General features: G+C 40.3%; 1 protein-coding gene across 11 annotated transcripts in view; it reads left to right on the top strand.

Annotated features, from left to right (window-relative positions):
• Nucleotides 1–8825: 8825 nt before the first annotated feature.
• The window catches only part of esrrb (estrogen-related receptor beta), a 100702-nt gene continuing 86696 nt past the window's right edge, over nt 8826–22831 (top strand). For 5 of the 11 annotated variants that reach the window (XM_088432510.1, XM_088432521.1, XM_088432509.1 and 2 more), the window contains exon 1: nt 10044–12664. The gene's annotated coding sequence lies outside the window, so the exon portion shown is untranslated. Of the gene's footprint in view, nt 8876–10043; nt 12670–14661; nt 14753–15397; nt 15461–21010; nt 21115–22831 lie in introns of those variants that run through there. The other 6 variants (XM_088432512.1, XM_088432508.1, XM_088432506.1 and 3 more) reach the window with 6 other exon arrangements.

The following is a 22831-nucleotide window of genomic DNA, read 5'->3' as shown; positions in this document are numbered from 1 at the left end:
CAGGCAAACTCAAGTGTTCATTTTTTTATAAAAAAAACAACAACACACATTTATGCTCCTGTTAGTCAAACGATATTTGAAAATATATCACACCATTATCTTAGAAGACTTTCTTCAAAGTCCAGTGTGCCTCACAGTGGAAATGTCTGAAAACGCAGCGAATAATGGATCTCGTGAGATAGTATTACTACTGCTTGCAGAGTTGACTCAAAAAGCTGTCTCTAAAAATAATGAATTAATTGCTGTTTTATTTATTTATTTTTTTTCCTTCTTGGCATGCATGGAGGATAAGAAGGAGGTCTTTGTCTTAAATAGCTCACTGGTGACGGGGCACTGTGATTTGTAAAGTACAATTAGAAAGCATGAATTAGAAAACACAATGTCAATGTATTTATTCATTCATTTGTACTAATATTAATTCCATGATACCGTGATGTGGTTAGATTTTTTTTTTCTCACGTTTATCACACCATCAGTATCTAATATCGGACGCCTAGTCATTGCTCTTTGGTATCGGTGCAATAAAGCGAGCAACGTAGAGACAGTCCTCCGCATATTAACACAAATGCGCTTAAGTATAACTTTTAATACCTTGGGCGTGCTTTGTGAAATAATGGGACATTTAAACGCGTATCGATTTACAAATTAAAAAGTTAGTTTACGGAGATTTACTGTGGGGAGTTGAACAACCGAGCTCTTTATCAGAGGTGCAAATGGCTGGTTATGTGCTGTCCGACAGAGGTACGATTGAAGGATCGATAGGCGCGTGATTTACTAACTGGAATACAGGTGATCAATAAGAATAAAAGTAAATGAAATATGCATTAGCGGGATTTTATTAGAGCGGGGTAGCAGAGAGAGAATAACGGCCAGGCCATTTATTTTTATATCTATTGATTATACAACTTAGAGACTCAAAGGGAGCACTTGCACGGCTCCCGACACCACGCGCCTGCGTAGCCGTCTTGTGATTTATGGGTCTTGAGGTCATGGAACAAGCTGCCCGTGAAAAGGCTGGTCCTATAGGGCCTTATTGTAGCCATGCATGCCTGGTGGGGAACCTGCATGACGCTCGCCTCCCACCGTACGCTGATATTGGGAAAAACATGTCTCTTGTTTACATTACTTTACAAACGAATGAAATCATATATAATTACATTCAAACAGAAATCCAAACCTTTAAACCGACCATGTAGGTTTACCGGCAGGGAATGAGGTTAGTTGAGCCACGCGACGTCGAAAAATCGCCACACTAGCACTAACTACCCTGTTGCTAAAAAAATAATTACTAATGGCTTAATTAAAGCGCTAGTTTCAAATCGTGACAATGCGTACTCAAAAATGTATTTAATTTGTGCACCAGCCAAGAACTCATTCAATCCCAGACATATTTTTACATTTTTCGTGACTCCAGACATTCAACCTCCAGGTACCGAAGTACATTTTTTCCAGGTACTAAATACCTTAATAAAGTAATCAAATACTGACTTACTAAATTACTTTTGCCAGTAGTTTGGGATTTGATTTCTTTGTTTCTGTAATACTTACTTTAATACTACCCGGGGAGGGCCCACGTAAAGGTAAAGATGTAAAAAATTCCTTTACACTTGATTGTGATTAGCTGTTGTTGCACATAAGAATGAACTAATCGCTCATTTTGTCTCGCGGCAGCACCCCACCAGCATATGCGTCCCCCTCTTCCCATACACAAACATCTTTCACAGTTGAGCCCCCACCAGTGATGGAACGGACCTTGACCTTAAGTTTACATCTCAGAAGTCAGGGCTATTAAGCTGTTGGGGGGGCTTTTCCTATTTCAGGGCTGTTGACATATGGCACAGGAAGCGTACGGCAGGTGTAATTTGTTAATGTGAGCTTTGCACGTGTCCGTGGGCATTTCCATTCGAGGAATATGTTTTCTGCGCTCCCGATAATGAAAATAAATGACAAATATTTACTTAATAGCAATAAATTGCGAAATACTAGATTGCTGTGTGCGTTGTTTGCTGAGAGATTCATTTTTGTTACGTATTTATTTCTTTGGCCTTCAGGCAGACATCACTCGGGTGCTGATATGAGTAACAGAAATGCAATGTCCGTCATATCAGGTAACTCCCACCAATATATCTGTTGTTCATTTAACTCTCACTTAAAACATTATTGGAGCTCAAAACAAGGAGTTGTAACCTTTTACGTGACTCGAAGGAAAAATTCAGACAAGATGTGTCTGGTAGTTCCACTGAAACAAGACAGTCAAGTGTCGAAGCAGCAATTGTGTTTGTGCGTGTATGTGTGTGTGTGTGAACTAGTGGACCTGCCTTTTTTCATTAGTCTGATGGCTAAGGGTTCGCGTATTTGCTGGATTGAATTCCGAATTGGTTAGGCCAGCTTTTCTTCCGCGCCGTCTCTCTGCGCTTCACTTGTAGTGTTGCTGTTTGTCATTTGAATAAAAAATGTTGGTAGTTCCTTGATTTAGTGAAGGGTGCAGGCCTCTGATGTATATTAATATACAGTAGCTGCACAACGCACTGTACTGGGCTCCATCATTCATTTGGATAAAAGAGGTGGAATTTAAAACCAGCTACTGCTTTACTTGCTTACAGATTGCATCCATTTATTGCACTGACTGATGGAATGGCCAGTGACTCTGTCCTTCACCTCCATAGTGCAGAAAGATTTGCTAGCGAAATAATAATAGAAATACATATCTCACCGCTGCGTATTAATGACTTATTGTATTTCTTCTTATTTATTTTATTCATACATTAGTTATTGGTTTAGTCAACATGTCATGAAATTAGCTCAAATATTGATCATTGCTTTACAAAATGAAATACTACATTTTGAGTCACCACAATAAAGGATGAAAGAAATCTGAGAATATTTACGATTCCTGTTATGTTATTTACAGAATGTTGCGATGATGAAATCATAAGGATTTGTATGATTTTAGGGTTTCTAAATGATGATCCTTTATGAAACTGATGATTAATTTCATGGACCTCGTAAATATGATATGATATGACATATTGTATTATCCATCCATCATCTATAGCCGTTTATCCTCATAAGGGTCGCAGGCTTGCTGGTGTCTATCCCAGATGACTTCGGGCAGTGGGCAGGGGATAACCTCAGCTGGTTTCCAGCCAATTGCAGGGCACAGAGGTGAACAACTATTCACGCACCCAATTATATGATATGATACGTTACGATACATTATGATATTATGTTATATTATATATATATTTAATTATGTTGTATATATTATATTATGTTATATTATATCACGTTATATTATTGTATTCAGGTATGTTCTACTAAGCGGTGTGGCCATTTCTGACAGCAACCTCCGAAGTAGTGTTTACAGTGGTTTGTGGATTCTTGAGTCTAGTGCCCGCCGTCCACTGTGATTTATCAAGCATCTCATGCTGTCCAATGTCAGTTTCTGCAGCTGCGACCGTTCGGTATAAATCTTCACCTTGGCAGCATGCTGCACGCCGTCGCTCCTCAGAGTCTTAGCACTGCCGGGAGATGTGCGCTGACTAAAGTTTATGTTCATATCTCAACACCAAGTTGAGTGCTGTTTTTTTTTTTTCTTCCCGTTCAACTTGTCTTCAGTTAATCAAAAGGAGCAATAGAGCTCTGTGTTATTGTTGGTGAACACATCAGCTGGCTTTTGAAGTTGTCCACAGGAAGTAGATTGTTGTTTGTGTCAGTGCTTGATTTGAGCGTCAGTAATCAGGAGTGAAAATGGTCCTCGTCCCGAGGTGTTTCCTAGGCCACCTTGGGGAATTACCTTGGTGGTACCCAGCTGTTGCTTTGTCTTGTTTCTTTACCTTTTAGCACTTCCATGGCAGCGCTAGAGAACAAAAAGACAATAGAAAAGAACATCTAAAACAGGTATCTCCTTGGATGAGATCACTCCTCCATTTGTACAACTCAAATTGGCCATTTTCTGCTTTTCTCACACCATCAATCAGCCTCCAAACTCAATTCAAAAAAGTCTTTACCGGATAAAATGGGACGAAACGTACATTATGTCAGTGCTCCCTAACATGCCTTATCCAGTAATGTTCTTATGTTAATCGGCAAAAAGTTTGTACAAGTGGTTACCGATGCGGCTAATGTTCCTGGTTAGATTTCAAACACATAGTTGTTATTTTGTAATGAAATGCAGGAAAATTATATTTTATGACCCGTAAAAACGTTTATTCCTAATTTAAAGTGTACCTGTTTTCCTTAGGGTGAAAGTTTATCGAGAAAAACATTCTCCAGTTTCGCTGGTTGTATTAAAACAAGCTTATAATAATATGAAGAAGGTTACATTCTGCAGCCCTTTTTAGTCAATATTGACAAAATTTCCTTCATTCATTCATTTCTAAGGTTCCTACTATGTGAAATATTTGATGATGATCATGAGTAAGTGTTTACAGTGAACCAAAACCCCAAATTCATGCTTTTAACTCTCACAATTTTCAAGATATAATCTTTTGACCTTCGACCTCAGATTTATTCTATTTACAGTATTTCCATTGGGTGGCATTGTTTCATTCAATTTAACAAATGTGAGATCAAATAAAATTCCATATTAGATTATCATTGACCATAGATTTTTCACCATACAGTTTCTAGAATGTTTGTTGTCGTTATGCAGTTTGTGTAGCTTTGTCGCCACATGCTTTAGTATTTTGACTCCAACCTTTCTGTCTTCATCTTCATGTCGGAATAATTGAAGGGACCCCGATTTGACGCATGTGGGACTTTTGAGTGGAGTGATTCGCTTTCACAGTTGTTATCAGCATCAATCGTAGAACGCGATCTTTGTATAAAGAGAAGGGGCACACGTGTTTACCAAAGTGGCACGCAGCCCCATCAAGTTTTTCCCCGCCGCCTCGCCTTCCTTTCATGTGTCTCCCTTGCCGAGCCAGACGGCTGCTTGACAGATCACCCGCGACGGAGGCGCGTCGTGTTCCTAGCGGGCGGTCCGGCCTCCTCTCATTAATGCCCAGGTTGGTGCGAGGGCCGCGTGGCAGCACAAGACAAATAACGCTTGCACTCAGCCATCACTTCTGCTGACAGAAATGCAGCCCACCGCACTATTTCGCCCTCGCAGGCTTCCCCCCCCAGCACCCCTGCCCGCGTCCTTCAACACCGCCTGTCTCCACACGCCTCGACAAAGTTTCGCTGCGGTTCTGCCCCCGGGACCGGTACCATACTTAGGCCCCCACGGCATACCTAGTGACGTGGCCAAAAGCGATGGAACTGACCAATTGTGTGTGTGTGACAGAGGTGGGCGGCCCATCGACACTGACGGACTGTCCGTCAGTCCATCGCCTACGGACGGCCATTTAGATGACAGATGGACGAATAACGGGAATATGAAAAAATCCCCCGACAGATTAAGAATGAGAGAAATGTATTTCCGTCATTGTAATCGTGGGAATAGACTTCTTTCAGTCCGACACGCCCCTTTTGCTCACAGAAATACAAAGTCGACCCAGCCAAACTAACAAGATACTAAAACAAGGGGATCAGAAAACAAGAATGATGAACCCAACCAACACAAACCCAGAACATAACTGTAGTATTTTTTTTCTTGCCATATCTGTGTATAATACGGAACCCCAACTTTTTGCAAAAGCATTGTCATCTACTCAAATGTATGTAAGTGCATGTTTTTGATACTGTCATCAGTCTCACTATGCACTTAAAACATTATGGATGAAAGTTGTTTTTTTAACCCCTCTTAGACCAATGTTGGTGGTTTGACCCCTGTTAAGTTTGTTTTCAAGGAACAACAATAATGTGCCTGGCTCACTTTCATCCAAAGCAATCCTTGTGATTCCCCTTTTTCCCCCCTCAGGACAGTCGCAATATTTGAAGGTATTTTGACTCTTGTTTAGCTTAATCGTCATACATTTTCAAATGGACTAAGAAAAATGTGTACAAATGCTACATTATTGGATATGTTGGTTAGGTCTGAGCGATAATATCAATATATTGCGATACGAGGTGACACAATATGCATATTGCAATACAACGTTCACGTTCCAATATATCGACTTTGAAACACATCATTTTCGTAATATTTCATTTTATATGATATTATGAATGGTATTTTACACATAAATCATTCCAAGCACTTTAAAGACACCACAAGAAGAAAACTTTATGATACGAAGATAGCATTTCCTTGTCGTGATATCTCGGGCTTCCTTCTCCACACGCGCACAGTGTTCAGGTACTACTACCGAGTAGTAGACTCTCATGTTGTGTTTAATCGAAATGGTAATTTTGATGTTTTGTTTTTGCTAAGTATTTTTCATGAAGAAAAAAAGCTGTGCAGAAGCAACCATAACACAAGGTTTCACTGTATGATAAATGATGACAATAGATTTCTTTTTGGTTTTTGTCATATTTTTTTCTGCCAATGCGAGTGACGTCACAGATCATGCGATTTTCACGTGATTTTCAGATCACAAATGTATTCTTAGTTTATTATCTTATTATGGTCCCTGCATCCTTTGTTTCCCCTTGTGTAAATGCATGGAGCTATCAGTGCGTCTCTTCCAATTTCAATTCATCATAATGTTTTCATTTTGTGGTCTAATTGTTAGAGAATGCCACCCAAACTGTGGTATATTTTTTTGGGTGAGTTTTCGTTAATTATTATTACCGTGGTCCCCATTCACTTGTGGGAACTGACCTTCTGGGAGGTCTGACCACTATAGTCTTTTGTATTTACTCTCTGGTAGAGTGCGAGAGAGAGCCACACACCAAGGCTTAATCATTAAAGAGCCTTGTTCATTTAAGTGTGGGAATCAGCAAGCCCATGACTGTCAATGTGTAATTAACTGATTAATAAACAGGGGGAAGGCGAGTGCTCCAGGAAGGCCTGTAATGATTGTTTTTTAAAGAGCATCACATGAGAGCTTATTAAGATGGTTCCATTCAACCTCCCATTATCACCCACAATAAATGCATGTACAGTAATTCTCATCCCACTTGCAAAAAAAAAAGAAAAACCCTTAATGTATTCTGTGACCTTGATGTAAAACTAGTTGAGTGTGTAGATAATATTATTATCTACATTTAAATATTTTAAGAGTCAAATTGTCATCCTCAAATGGAAATGTTTAATTAGCTGTTGAATTTGAGTCATTTTTATTAATTTCACAAAATTGACAGAATACTGCAGAGTTAAATTGCCATTCAAACTCAATGTATATATATATATATATATATATATATATATATATATATATATATATATATATATATATATATATATATATATATATAAATATTAAAAAAAATGCTTGGTATTTCTGATCAAGATACCAAATAATTGCATTTCTCAACCTGGTTACCATAATTTTTGTGCTTTAAGTTTCACCGGATTGTAAGACGCGGTCTCAATAAGACATACATAAGACACACTTTCAATTTTTCATCAAAGCATTTTAAGTGTACTTTATTGTCTGAAAAATACGGTAATACAATATGTTTTAGAGGTCGAATGTTATGCTTGTTTCTGTTTGAATATTTAACAGCTCAAAACTGAGTGAGTGGGGAAAAAAAGTGAATTCGTTTGAATGGTTTAATTTCTCTTCAAAATGGGAAAATATGATCACCTCACTGAATTTGATATATTTCATGATAAAATTATGCTCTGAAGTTACACTCCAGAAGGTTTACCATTTGATGAAACAAAAATAAACAAACTTAAATTCATCCAGTTTCAGAAAAAATATCAGCTATTTAAAGTCTTTATAACCTTCAAGGTTACTGTCAGAGAATAAAACCATCCATATGCTCATTTCAGTCCCGACATAAAAAAGCCAACAGTGCAAACCTTTGATGCTTGATTGTCAATTTTTGCTTCTTTTTGGTTCTCTGAACAATTATTGTTGACATAGCTTTCGACCTTGACCCAAAAAAATCGAAAATTGTATCTCATTTCAAATCTACTGGGTGACTAGCGCCAGTCATTCGTGTGTATTTTGAAAATATCAAAACATTTTGATCCGGGGCTTGACTACTTTACCTTGTTTAAACCAAATGTTTGGGTTGAACCTCAGCAACGGTTAGTCATCGTTCCCTCAAGTAATATTAATCAATTATCTTGCCCGCCGGATCGGTTTGGGGGAGAAGTCATCTGGAAAGAGGCACAAGCAAATATAATGGGAACGAGCACAAGCACATGCCAGTGAACGCTGTAATGCCTAATCCTTTGAGACAGCCCACCGCCACAATGTCACTTCTAGTTCGCTTGTCCTCTGCTCTCCGCCCGCCTCACAAATGCTTCGTCTGGCCCGTGCTAACTTTGTTTTTGGGTGGAACGGAGAGATCGGTAAAGATTTATCGCAGCGTTGAATGAAAGCAGGAAGGCAGGTTAAATTCTGCTGAAATTGGCTCTCTTTTGTTGACAAAAGGCTTTAAAGGTAAGCATCAAGAGAGGATGTAAAAAAAAAAAGTGTCAGGGAGATGGAATATGTGATGGATGAAGTTGAAAACACACAACTACTTATGAAGCTGAATGAGAAGACAGGGAGTTAAGCCACGGGCTGCAGTGCAGATTGGCCTTTTAATAACCGTGACCACAAGTCATACGGGGCCAAATTGGATTTGGCTCACTTGACCAAAACCTCATTAATACTTAACCTATTAGCAAAGGAGTGCTTCAAAGTATTATTTCAGCATATCTAAAGTAGGGAATGACAAAATTCAATTTTAGAAACGGAACATTCGTTCTTTGGTTGTTTTCAAATGACGACAAAGGCTTTGTTTTGTTTTTCTAGCTTGAAATGTTCCCCATAGACGAAAGGACCGAGGAGGAATGAGAGTTCAGTCCAATTGGCAGAGGAGTTCTCAGGTACAAGCCTTGGTTTGTCTTTTTGTCAGAGAACAAATGAGGAGCCCGCATTGACACTGTTATTGACAACAACCTTTGTTCATTTTATTTTTGGAGAGTACTATCAAGCGATTGAAAAATGAGATTAATTAAGGTTTTCTTTTAGACACCCTCAACCATTTTTTTTAAAGATACATTGTTTGATTGTGGCAGATCAAATTATTGATATACAACAACAAAAACATGGCTTCTGTCATTTAAGATTTTAACAAATGTTGAAGCCATTTACAATCTACTTTATATGAGACTAGTCCTACATGCTGGCTACTACCTTTAGTTTCAACTATCAGGTTTTCTTGTCAGTAACCACAAAATAGAAATTAACATTCAAATAAACCATCAACCATCCCGTCCAGAACAGACTTTCTCAAACATAGGGTGTTTTCAAGTTTAGTTTGGCAAAGAGCTTTGATATGGCTTGCTACATTAACTTATCAGTCTCAGTCGCAGCTGGATGCTTTGCATTGAAGTGATAGGCTAAACCTAAGCGGCTTCTGGGGTAAGCAAGCTCCTTCTCACAAAAAATCTAAATTCACTATTTATGCCAATTTAATATGTGATGGGAGACAATGACACCCCAAGAGTGTTGCTTGTATCCAGTCGACACCAGTGTTTTTTTTTTTTTTTTTTTTTTTTTTTGCAATCACTGCATAAACTCCTGCTCCACACAAATGAATGTTGAAAATCTCGAACATTCTTTTAAGGCTGCTGTCATTTGCAATTTTCAGATGTTGATCATTTTGGTTGACAAATAGATCGCAGATCTGCTCCCCGCTAGTTTGTTGGCCCTTTTTAACTGGAAATTAGCGTTCGAATTATTTACCCTGCTAAATCATTTCAATTAGGACTCATGGTATTGCCTGTAAAAAGATTTGTTTTTCTTTGAAGTTGTAAACTCCTCTTCTGTGGCAATTGTACACTGGGCCACTTCCCGTTCGCAAAGAAATTCAACAAATATGTCTGTTTCTTACTCATCTTGATACTTTTTGGGCAAAACGAATCGAAGAGAATCTCGTCAGTTTTCAAAATACATTAGAATGGTTTTCCAAATGACATATTGTTTAGATTCGGGTACATATAAAGGAAATAATTTGTAGTATTGGGTGCGGCTTGAGCAGCCCGGTAGGCTACCTGTTGATCCACGGATCGGTGTTTGAGGACTAGCCAGCTAGCCATAGAAAAAAGTGAGAAAAGTCAAGCAGTAGCAATGCCAGACAGAAACTTTTTGCTGCGCTAACTTTATGATAAGGAAGAGACTTTAAAGTGCATAATTACACATCCAATCAGCAGTCACTACCAGGTCTATTAAACAGGAGAGATGTAAATGCAATCAAGCCTTGTTAAGGCCTCGCCGTGTTAGGTCCTCTTCTCTGGACTGGAGAGTTTTGTGGCTCCACACGCATGGACCCCCTGCTAATACACATTCTTTTACAATCACGGCCCTTCTTGTGTCACATCTTTTGCCAGCAGGGCACTTTCCAGGTCCTCCGGTGAGGCTTGGTAGCGTTACTCTAGCCCATCAGAATGTTTTTGCAGTTTTGACACAGACAGGAGTGCCACACAATGTACAGGCTAGTTTTTTTTTTTTTTAAGCTGCTCATTATCACAACACAGAGGGAGAGTAGTTCAAGTCCTCGGAGGGCTGCCTCTGTTCTCTTCAGCCTACCTTCCATATTCAAATATGCCCAAACGTATTTGAGTTCAAGGCCGGCTGCGAATGTGTTTGAAGGGTCTGTTTTGCACCAGCGCTGGATTGTTACTTTTGGAGCTGTGCAGCCGTCAAATGAGCCCAAAGGAAAGGAGACGTTTTACAGAGGCTATCCTTTCCATGTCTCCCTCGGCATCGGATGCATTAAAAGATCAATGCGAGCGTCCGCTGAGAGGGGACGCAGTCCGAGCCTGGTAAACAAGTAACATATGCTGAAAAATGTACAACATATCTGCTCAGGAGTCCAGAGCGTATCATGGAAACCTCATTGGGATCTTATTTATGGTGAAAGCGTTTTTGCTTGTGCTAAAGCAGAAACAAACAAGGTTGGTTGCAATGGTTCACTACTAGCTTAAAACACATACAGGAAACAACACACTGCATTCCAAATCTAAGAAATCGTTTCTTAGATTGTAACTGTCCTCTTTAAGGTCACCAGGTCAGGTGAATCGAAAATGATAAATCAACAACTGACTGACTGATTATCAAATTAATTGCTTTTTGATCATCAGTTAAGACCCAGTTTAAAGTAAATTAACAGATCCTCAGCATTGCAGCCTCTCACCAGCAAATATTCTCCATTTCTGTAGTTCATGTAAGCATTTATTACATTCTTTCGAATCAAAGTTGTTCATCTGTAACATTAGCTTTCTATTTAAAAATATGTATAAATGTAAAAGGTTTTCCTTTTTTTGGTTTGTAAAAGACAAAACCAGTAACTGAATCTTAATTTGCTGCACCATCAATTTGAAATAATGTCTTCTTTTAATATGTTGAAGAAAGGAATTTAAAAATTGTTGTTTTTGCCCGATTCATCAACATATGATATTCAAATAATTGATGAATTGATTATCAAAATCATTAGTTGCGGCCCTAATGTTAACCTTGATTCACTCATATTCACTGCCACTGGCAGCTATAGATGCCAAAGATTCACTTTTACTATGCTGACATTCACCGATTAAGTCAAAAATGCATTCTTAATGTGCTGGCACATTCCGTTTGAATTTACATACACATTCTTGGAGCACATAATTTGTGGGTGGGAGCACCCAAGTGTCAACTCAAGACTTACAGTATATGTGCTTCCACCATGTTGAAATCCTTAGTACATAATCAATCAATCAAATTAAGCACTGGTTAAGAGAATGGAGCCGTTCGATTTCCGAAAACTAAGTACATTGTCTCATTATAGACAGATTCCTGCTGAATAAATCACATCACAGGGATATTGAATTATTCGACGTGATTCCGGACCAGCAATCCTCCTACAAGCTTTATTGAAAAAAAGAGTTAGCCTTTAGCTGAGTTGAATTTGACAATTAAAATGAGTTACACATCTTCATGGAAAAGCTATCTGGGATGACATTTATAAATGCTGTGTTGGCAAAGGCGTCTAAATGGATGCCTCTTGTCGTCCACCCATCACCAACGTCGCCTATGACCGTGTAGCATGTTTGTCATAAAAAAATGCTTTTGATGAAGACATTAATGGCCGCTTGTCTTTTAAGGAGAGTTTCTCAGCCTCGTCTTATCAGTCGGTCGGTGTTAGCTGCCAAGGAATCGACAAGGTAGGAAGACACATCGGGTGAGATAAAGTTCCATTAGCGGCGGGAGAGGAATAGCTCACCGCCACCACCGGGTTAATTAGCAGTCAAAATAACGACCCCTTAGCCCAACCATTTGCCCCAAAATGAATTTCCAGCGGCCGGGAAGTGGGGAAATGGCTTCCGCGCAGCCTGTCAATTGCCCTGTTACAGTTAAGGAATTCAGCAGGCCGGTACGTCTCATATTTCATCCCAGGTAAAGATTACCTGTCAGGCCCATGGGAGATGTATTGATCTGTTTTCCTTTTTCCGCCAGCAATCACCTGACAAAGGCACCTAGGAGGCGAGTGAATGAGTGATGCCTGCTCTGGCTGCTCCGCCACCGCCGAGGCTCCTCAGCGTCCACCCGTGGGTGGAAGGCTGATGAGGAAGACTAGAGATCATGCTGTCATAAACTCTGTTTGAACCTCTTCTCTTTGGCCCCCGGGGTCACAGGTCAGGTCAGTGTTTTTTTTTTTTTTTTTGGGCGCCTTTCTTGTCTGCGCTGTAGTACGCGGCGATGCTAGAAACACATGCAAACGACGCCCTCTGGTTCCTGCTGACAAATGCTTGTTGCGGGTCACCTGGTTCAACTCAATTTGGGTTTCAAAGTGTCGGGCGCCGTTCTCGCTGTGAAATACAACATAGTGCGGTCTCTGGAGTTTCCTGTGGCTGCTCCAGCACAAATCAATATACTTTACATTATCTCCTGCTTTCTTGGCAGCCACAACTATTTATATATTTGTCTTGCTCAATGCAACGTCTACATCAATATTAAGCATCGCGGTGGAGGGGCGCGCTATTAATGAAGTGATGTGTAATTGCCTGCCATTTAACTCAGGATTACAACATGAGTGTCATGATAGACAGCAGGTAAGTCTCCCTTTTTTAACGTTTTAATTTAGCAAGATTTAATGTCTCCCTGATAGCGCGGCTTCCAGGCAGTTTGATATGGAGTACAAATAGCATCTTATCTTATGGGCTCTTATCTTCATATTTAATAGTAGTGAAGGCATGCCTAATTGATTTGCAAATGATCTACAGAGGATTACCCCCCACCCCCTACCTCCACCCCCCAGGAAGCCTGCAGTTTCACTAGATTTTAAAAAAAGATACAACAGTGGTAAAATTCAATCGGCCTTGCTGTGCGCGACTTATGTAGCATGACTCGTCAAGATAATTATTGTTTGCTCCAAATATCTTGCATTCTGAGTTGAAAGCATATTTCCAATACAATACATGTACTAAATGTTGCATCACTGTCATGTAGCCTCATAGGGATCGCATTATTATGATTTGTCTCACGTGGCACTCAACCTTTATTCATTGATGTACCCCCCGTGAAATATTTTTTTCCAGCCGAGTACCCCCTAATAAGAGCAAAGCATTTTGGATTTTAAAAAATGGGCTGTTCCATCGGTGTCTGATTTTTTTTAAACTTTGGAACTTCATTTGTATCTCATTATTCCGTAACTCCAAGATAAATGGTCTGTGTACAAAATTGAACAAATTAAAGGTTTTACAGAAATGTCACTAAAATACAATTTAGTTACTTTGGGAAAAGTTACTTTGTGTTACAGTTGATTTTTGCTTTTTTCATGTCATGGTTTTAAACAACGTTATTAGATATGCTGATGCTCTCAGAAACCCTATTAAATTCTCACATACGCACATTTGAGAAGCGTTGGTTTATCTTACTGAGCTGTCCACCAAAATCCTCATAGGTCGAAACCAATACTAATGACTCTTTCACACCTCTATCATTAAATTAAATTATCAGATACAATTTGATTTTCCACCCCCGCAATTAGTTTATTGACAAAAACTAGCAAGTTATGGATATTGTGAGAGTGGGTAATGTTGTAAAATTACATCATTTAGCGCTTAACTCTAGCATATAGCATTTTCTCCCAAGTATGGTGTGCTTCTCATTTGAGATTCGCATCAAGACACCTGAAGAATTCTTCCTGCATCTAGTCCTGAAGTGGCACATTGTGGGACTCGAGAGGCTGGACCGGGACCTCAAACGTTGCAACATCACACTGGTGGAATTGTCATTATGCTAAAAATGCCCTTTCAGTATAAAATAATACTCCCAATGAAATGAGACAGCTTTTGGCAGCGGTCCCTTTGAATACAAATGAAAGCGTCTATTGTCCCTGGACCTGTGAAGATTATCAGTATATACCCCCTCTGTTCATCTCCCCACTCAATGCTCAAGACGTTTGTCTGCACTTTGCTTTGTGTCCTCACTGGTGGTCCAGTTAAAAATCACATCATCAGCTGTCTGAGCACCCAGAGCCACCTCTCCTCTTCCAGATTGATGGTAGAATGGAGGGAAAAATCAATGGTTACCTCTCATCACAAAGCGCAAGCTCTGTCATGTTGTGGAGCTTGCTGTTCCACTTGCTCTTCAATGGGAAATTGAAAGCCCGGCGCAAACTATGTGACAGATGTGAAAGCACCGGAGTCCCTCAAAATGATGGGTTCACTCTGAAGCATCGGTCTGCCAGTACTAAGGATGAGTGAAGTCGACCAAATGGGGTAAGTCTACTTGGAATGTAGATGGACTGAAAATATCTGTCTCGAAGCTTTGCCAGATCCATGTTTGTGCCCCTGTTTTCTACACAGATTTTTTTTTACATTATAAGGTCCAACTAGTACTCCTGGGTCCTGCCTTGAAACCTGTATTGAAAATCTAGCCAATGTGTTGACTTGTTCAAATGGTAAAAAAAATAGAATATTTTTTGGTTATGAAATAGTAATTACACTTCTTTGTATCATAAAAGTGATTACTCTCCTATCTTTGCAGTTTTTCAAAATTGAAAAAGTAAAGTAAAAACTGCATACATTAGAAATAAGGCATAAAAACCCCACATGCCAATACCGCCTTAGAAATGGATCTGGAAAAACAGAATTTGGGCAAATGTAGACCCCCAGTCAGGCTTACCACCACATTTTTGATACACATTGTCCTATAATAACGGTGAACAGACTGCATCCTATCTTAAGCCTTGAATGACCCAGGCCATTAAATATGAATGTAAAAAGAAAAGCTTTTTTTATTCAAGAACAAAAGATGCTGAACTTAATTATAAGTAATATGAAAATAAATTGGGTAATATCATAAGAATGAACGAGACACAACATTATCAGTCACTATTAATTGATTTGTGGGTGACCTTTCAGGAACAGCAGCGGCATCCCCCGTAGGACCACCGACTCTTCCCCTCAATTGCTCCATCTTATCAGGTCACAAAGAGAAAGGAAGGCTCCCATTCACACTTTCTGGAGTCAAATGAAGTATCACTCGGATTTTTGTTCTCATTCAGCCACATGCCTCTCACCCTCTAATGGGAAATTCAAATATCATATATCTGCTGAATGCAATATTCACTTAGTGCAAGATAACACACCGCCTGATGTGTCTCGTGTATCACGCTCGGAATAAGTGCAGTCTCTCGCCGCAGCATAACCCGATCCTGACATCAGACCTGACAGTGAAATTTGGTTTACAGGCTTACTCAGTTACGCTCTGTACTCGAATACGCTAGAGTAGACTCCAGCGCAGCTTATGCCTGCCGCTGCGCCTCCCCCGCGCCTTTGCGCAAGCACCATCTCTTTTCATTTTGGCTGGCATTCTAATCAGAGCGTTACAAGCTTCAGCGGGTGAAGTACGCGGAAAGTTGTGTTTCCTGACAGCCAATAAAAACCTTATAATCTCCTTGATTCAAGAAGCCCATTTAAAAAAAATACTAACCAGCACTATCACTCAGACTCCCCCTTCCCTTTTTTTTTTTTTCTTTAATGCCCTTTTTTTATTTAATATATAGCCCATGAAAAATGAGAGACTCCCGCTTGGACGTGTAGATATTTTGTTGCTGATGATGCGAGACGAATTTCCATCACAGCTTTGTTTCCAGCGGGTGAGCGGATAATCTTTTACAGTGCAGGGAGGGAGGCCACCTCTCCCATCAATCTCCACGGCTTATAGCTGCTGCCTGCTCGCCTGAGCTGACCAGGGGGCCCGCACTGTACCAATACCATTTCATACCAAAATTCCTCCACAAAAGTATTTGTAGTTGATGAAGGGTCAGGATTTGCAACAATTATCATTATTTCTTCAAGTTTTGACAAGAATAAGTGATCACGTGCTCACACTTGAGGCCCTATTTTTGTGCAGAGAGAAAGTCTGGCATGGAGCGTAGTGTAAATGTGCGTAGGTGTGGAGATTTCTTTCTTTTGTAAATTTCCTGGACTTTGCGCATGGTCGAATTGGGTGGGCCGGAACCGGACGAGTCTTGGCTAATACTGGTTTTATTACTCTTTTGCATTATGTAGATGTATGCATAGCTCAGGTTGATTGTCTTGTTGTCCAATGTAGAACACCTTTGACTGTGCGTAACCATCTGGGACTAAATTATTTCTTGCATCTGGCACGCGGCAAACAAATATGGACCAGTACGCCCGGGCTGGTGCAGCACGGCCCCTAACAGGTTGGACTTGGTTAGCTGGTTGGCAAAATGAGATCTTGCACGGCAAGCACACGGGTGTTAGTTTACCAAAGTGATGCCCTGGATGCCAAACAAAGCACAGCTAAGCCAAAGGATAGACAACACAAGGTATGAGACAACTTTTTATCCACAGGAGGGGCCCAAATAGTGATGTGTTGGTCGTAAGTGTTTTTTTTTAAATATTTTTAGTGAAAGGATGTCACATCATGAAATGATTCCTTCTTTTTTCAGTTATGACAAAACACCAACCAGCATCATACTGCTCCTGATTCTGCTTTAACAAACCGAATTGATTCAAATGTGCTGTTGTAGCTGAAAATTTTGAACCATTGAATAAAATTCACGGTGAGCAATTTGGAGGAGAGTGCGCTGCTAAAAACAGTTAAAAATGTTGGTCATTCAAAATTTATAATAGTTGGTCATTGCTAATGAGGTGAAGATGTGCTATTTGGTATTCTGAGCTATCAGTTATTTTCTCCAAGCAAAAGAATATAGATTTTTTTTTAAATTTTCATCCGGATACTCCATATTCAATTTCAAATTTTCTGCAGGTTATCAGAAAAAAAAAAAAAAAATACTCCATGGGAGCAGCCCCATTTATACTTGTCCCAAAGTCTGATAGGATTCCCCCCAAAATATCTATGGTGGGTTCAAGTATACAAACGACAGGTATTTACAGTGAAAAATCTTTTTTACATTCATCTGTGAAAACTGCTGAAATCTAGATGCAATACCAGTGACTGCAAGATCTGTGCAGGTACGTTTCCCGTCTGGTCCCTCAGCAGAAAACTGGTCATCCCCTACACAGCATGAGTGTTGAGTTGAATGTTTCTTAGTTCAAGTATACAGATCACAACTTGATGGGCATGAAATATTTGCACCCCCTGCTGGTTGATACTTTTAAAACGTCAGGTCATAACTACCAAAAAACATTATTATGCTCAAATGAATTTAGTTTAATGAAATTCCCCTGTGATTGACAATTTATTGTGGGTATAAATCACCACACTGACATGTAATGCCCACCTCTGGTCGCTACTTTTCGTGGCACGTTGACCAAGTGCCGCTCCCTTCGGTCCTCCTGCCTGGCACTCGCGTGCTGCACAGCATCTCCAATAGAGATGGCCCGCACTGATTGACCATAATGGGAAGTGGCAGAATCGATGGGAAACAAGAGGGTGGTGTGCGTGAAATTCTCTCGGAGCTTCCAGTCACAGACCGAAAGCTCTGACTCTGCTCACTTTTCATCCCGCCAGCGCTGGGATTAAGGCCTGTGACAGCTGGAGCAGCCTGAGAGGAAGATGCCATACTTGTCATTGGCCGCTGACAACTGGGGAAAAAGTGACTTTGGCTACATATTTGCGTCACCACGAATGGGCCTAACAGGAACAGTACTGGAAGAAACGTTTACAGTGTGAATCCATTCTCGACCCTCCAATAGATAAAAGTCCAAGATACAGACTCCATATAATTTTTTATCACGTTTGTTGCCAACTGAAGATAAATTTAGTCTTTTAACTCATCCATTGCCAGCCCAGATGAAAATGAATCATTGACATCTGTAGCCGTCAATGCTAGTGAATAAGTTGATTAAAATGATGAAAATACATCCATGAAATCAATAAAAAAATAATACATGAATAAATGTAATTATTTAACACGTATCCCTCCAACATTCCTTAAATACTTACAGTGTTAAAACACACTTTTTAAAGTCCAGTTTTCATTAGTGTCTACTGTCATAGAAGACTAGGCGAAGCGTGCTTGCTTCAATCTGTCACTCCCAATTGGAAACAAAAGCTTACTAGAAAGCTGACAAAACAAGGGATTTAACGATTGTTCAATTAAACATCACAAGGCACCCAAAATACACAAATCGAGATTACAAAAGTGCTTAGGAGCAGCTTGCAACATGCAAAAGACAGGCTAACCCTAGCATAAATGTTATGATGAGCATAAATCTACAAATAATGGAGGACAGTTTACACATACACTGCAGCAACATATCACAGGTATATCTTCTCTGTTTTCTGGGAAGAATTATACGACTGGAGTTTAGTTAGACCTTCTTTGTCTCTTCTTTTTCTTTTATAGTCTAAATTTCATCAAGTAGACCTCAGAGCTGCCTTGCACGTTATGACACAAACGACACATATCTTGACTTGCCAGTATACTCTCAAAAAAACCCCTCCAAATGCTTCAAAGTCTGTGTTATTGTTGCACCGTTAACGATTGACCACAATAAAGTGACTATTGATGAGAAAACTCCTCTTCCAAATAAAGACAAGATACCATTACCCATCACACGAACACGCGCTAAAGAATATGCTGAAAGCAGTAGATTTGAGAGAGTACTTCCAAAAAGTGTCTGATTTCTCAGACTAAAATAAAGTGTCACCTTGTGCAAGGGATGTCAGATTGGGAGTGCCATTTGTGACTGCAGCGAAGGTATGACAGCGGGGGCACTTCATTCTTTAATTGATGGGCAAAAGATGCACACAAAGAAGACGTTAGCGCAGAATGAAGTCATAACAGCGGATTGAGACATTTATTAAGTCAGACGAAAGGCCCTCCGAAACGTTGAGATTGTTTATTGATTTTTGCGTTTTGGCTGGCTGCACAGGAGTAATCGCTCGCCACGCCGCCACAGTGGCCGCACCGCTCCATTGCATGGCGGCGCTCGGGCGGAGGCGTTGACTTCCTCCGAAAGGATGCAACTTTAACTAGCTCACTTCCACTTCTTGCACCATTTATTTGTCAAAGGCTGCTGATGTTATCTGCAGGCCAATCAGCTGCAAAAGTTGTAAAATGATTTTTATGTCTTGTGGCTTTATTAGCTGCTGGTAAAGTAGGAGAATGTGTTTTTAACAGGGGCTGGCCATAAAGTTCTATGGCAAACTTTTTAGTGCGTTTATACAACCTGGCTCTCTATTCTGTCTGAGTATATGTGGCTTTACTGAATGTTTTTCAATAGATAAGCAGAAAACAAAACATAATTCAATTTTTTTTACCACTTACATTTTATATATATATATATATATATATATATATATATATATATATATATATATATATATATATATATATATATATATATATATATATATATATATATATATATATATAAAACGCTGTAGTGTTAGTTAAAAATATTAATTTGACTAATTAATTTTAAATATGATGCAAATTATGGGTAGCAATTGTATGGCCCTTGCCTTGTATAGATGAATGCTGTGTTCATTTGTAGTTCTACATAAAAATAATCAACAAAAATGACATTTGTAACTCAACTGTTATATGTGTAATGCTTACAGATGGTAACTGGAGGCGCAGCTTTTGAATGAAATGTTTTCGAGTAAACTTCTAGATACAATGTCATATTTGTGACCAAAAAAAAGCCATTTTGTCTGGTTGTCCTGAGTTAGCATCGAACCAAATCCGTCAAATATCTTTGAAAATACTTGTCGTCGACACTCTTACTTCTTCATGTTAGTGACACAAGTACACAGTAGGAATGTATGTATTATTAATTTCGCACACTACCTCAAGTTGAATTTCACGGTTCTAAAAATTATGGAGCATCCCACCTGAAACCAGAAAAACTAATGCTTGTAAAACGTTTCTTTCTACAGAATCATCAAGGGTTTTGTGACAGTGTGAATGTGAGTGTAATTGGTCTGCTTTTCTACCGTATATGCTTCCTGAAATTGACGGGCAACCAGTCCATATCGTAGTCAACCAGAAGTCATCTGGGAAAGGCTCAAGTTCACTTATGACCCTAAACAGAAAAAGCAGGATATAAACTGGATGGATGAGATTTTTTTTTATGCATTTGATAAAGTACAAACAATACTTTTTGTCTTCATTGAGGTGATAAAAAATTGCTGCTTCAGCACTGACCTACTGTACATGCACGTGCGTGTGCGGCCCGGCCAGTGTAAGCCAGAGTTCAACCATACCGGTGACATCAATCTGCCTGTTCTTTATTAGACGGAGCAGTGAGGTGTAACTGACTGCATTGTCCACAGATGGACTGGGGCCCATCGCACACGGGACCCTGCCCGGCCCCCCTGACAATACAATCAATAACCACACATTCATTACAGGATCCCTGCCTGCCTGCCCGGCCGTGGAGCTTTCTGCCCCGGCTTCTTTTGCTCGCCCCGTATTTTAACCGTCCCATCCCTTACTTCGTTTTGAGCGTGTGCCTGTAGTTATACTCTGCAATTATAGAAGAAGCCCAAACAGCAAAGGTTACCGGGACACTGACTGCACCACTTCCCCTCAGATGTCCCGACTGCCACCGGGCTGCTACTGCGGCAGCGCTCTGCTCTCGCACTGGACAGTTGCTGGATGACAGTGATCCAGCGTGGAGCCTGGGGCCTATAAATGGTAATGCCCTCCACTTGCTTTCCTCATAAAGCATAATAAAAGGAGGCTATAAATCGTACCAATTAGCTGCGTCCATCAGTCGCCTTAATTGGAGTGTCGTGACTGGCTACGGGATGACCTTGTGCATGCTCCATAGCGCTAAGACAGACGAGAGGGCCAGAGGGGACATCTCTTGGAATGTGTGCGTGACTCAGGCTCCTTTAAATCAACTCTGGGTAGCTGCCCATACTGGATCGGGTTTTCTTGGGCTGATGGTACTAGAGTCAAAATTACCATTCTTTTCTTTCTTCTTTTCATAAAATGAGTGATTTTAGTAAAGTTTTTAGAAATCAGCCCATCCATTGTGTATTACATGACAGTGCTGTGCAAATAATTTCAGCAATTTCCAGCAAATTGTGGGACACACAAAGACAAACAACCATTCCCACTCACAATCACACCTAAGAACAATTACTAACTACTAACATACCTGCTAAGTGCAAACCAACGGAAACAATGAAGCTTACTCAGAACCAAGAACATTATTCACTTTTTAGCAAAATGTAATCAATTAGCAGTCAAATATCATTTTCGGTCAATCCCAAACCGAATTTAATCCAATTTCGGATTTTTCAAAATGGGTCTCAATTGACAGCTAGCACTGTGTATATTAGGAATCAGATAAGAAACTCTACGCCATTTCACACTGGGAAATAATACATTAGGACTTTTGTCAGGCAAACGTGTGGGAAACATTGCCCCCTGGTGTTAGAATGACAAAGGGCTTGATTTGACATGTCGTGTGGCCGGCTTTTTAAATGTTAATATAGGCAAGTATCAGCTTGATTAATCGTGGCAGCTAATATCAGGATCGATGCTGAAATTCGATTAATTGTGCAGCCCTGGTGTCCACTATACCTTGGAATGTGGGAGGAGACCGGAGTTCCTGGAGAAAACCCACACAGGCAGGAAGAGAACAAACTCAACACAGCAAGGTCTGGGCACGCTGGAATTGAACCCTGGACCTCTGAAGCGTGAGGCAGATGTGCTACGTGTGCCACGGTGCTGCCGGCAGCAGATCAGAGAATATTAATAAATACGTCTTAAAATAATAGCCTAAGTTGTAACGTTCAAAGCACTGACTGTAGGTGGATGAATGTCTGGTGGCCATATTTCACACCACCGACAGGTGGTCATTGCTATCGTTGATCATTCTGGTGAACGAGGCAATATCATAATGACGGTTCTTGGACCTCATCACACCGGACAGGATGCTGCGTATTCATTTCCCTTTGATGTGTGAACATTTGTGTTCTAGTTCAAGAGGCTCAACTGCTCCCGGCAAAACTGCAGTCATGTCTCTCTCCTGTGTCCTCATGCCCCCCCCCCAATTCTCCCTCTCAACACCTCATTCGAGCATCCTCCCCGGCCACTCAAACCGGAGCACTCAGATTCCGCTCTTCCTCGGAAGGGAAAATCGGGTGACGCCGCCCACCCCATGAGGGGAAACACTGAATGTATTTGTCTGCGGTGGGGGGGCTTCATGTGCTCCGACTCTGAGTGATGAGTCTTTACACGCGGACCTCCGCGTCCCACCGCATCGGGATTAGGCGACAAAGAGTAGTTAGCCGGCCAGCTGTCGGAGAGGACTTTCCTTCCGGCTGACCCAAGGCCGACGACAGTTGTTTCCTTCTTCTCTTCTGGGCCGAAGATAATTCTGTCAACGTGCTTTGAAGTG

This window comes from Hippichthys cyanospilos, chromosome 14 (genome assembly GCF_059441005.1).
Source record: "Hippichthys cyanospilos isolate Australia breed blue-spotted pipefish chromosome 14, RoL_Hcya_1.0, whole genome shotgun sequence".
In the NCBI taxonomy this organism is placed as follows: domain Eukaryota; kingdom Metazoa; phylum Chordata; class Actinopteri; order Syngnathiformes; family Syngnathidae; genus Hippichthys; species Hippichthys cyanospilos.
The sequence above is the reverse complement of the archived record's forward strand: the minus strand, read 5'-3'. Positions and strand labels throughout refer to the sequence as shown.